Here is a 690-nt window from a genome sequence, read left to right on the forward strand (position 1 = left end):
AAACTAGAGTCTTTTTTTTTTTTTTTAGGACACTCAGTGATTTTTGCTCAAAAAAAAAAAAAATCCCAAATTTAAAAAGAATAAAAACAACACTGAATCCATTGCCACAGATTTGTGTTCTCGTCCTTGAATCCGTTGTAAATAGTTTATGACTTACAATGGAAGAGCTTGCACTCTCATTCACCATTCTATTTTTCTCCCTGTAAAATCACTTTTCTGGCCAACTTGAGATCCTTTAAGGGCAGAAACGCAGTCATCTTTGTATTTCCCTCCAAGCCGCAACCAAGAGCTCCTAGCTAGGCACACTTCAGTTCAGTCGCTCAGTCTTTGCGACCCGATGGACTTCATTCAGCACGCCAGGCTTCCCTGTCCATCACCAATTCCCGGAGCTTACTCAAACTCATGTCCATCGAGTCAGTGATGCCATCCAACCATCTCATCCTCTATTGTCCCCTTCTCCTCCAGCCTTTGCCAGCATCAGGGTCTTTTTCCAGGCACAAGCCTTCCAAAAAAAAAAAAAAAGGACGCGCTTCTTTAATCGTCCTTGCGGCTTTTTGCACCTCCCTGCGCTAGAGGGCGACCAAAGCCCATACGGCGCGTTGGCCGGTAACTAAGGCCGCTCCCGACGCGCACGTCCTTACGTAACGTTGGGGGAGGAGCCGCCCTGTGCGCGGTGACTGGCGGCGGCAC

The sequence above is a fragment of the Budorcas taxicolor genome, chromosome 15 (assembly GCF_023091745.1).
Source record: "Budorcas taxicolor isolate Tak-1 chromosome 15, Takin1.1, whole genome shotgun sequence".
In the NCBI taxonomy this organism is placed as follows: domain Eukaryota; kingdom Metazoa; phylum Chordata; class Mammalia; order Artiodactyla; family Bovidae; genus Budorcas; species Budorcas taxicolor.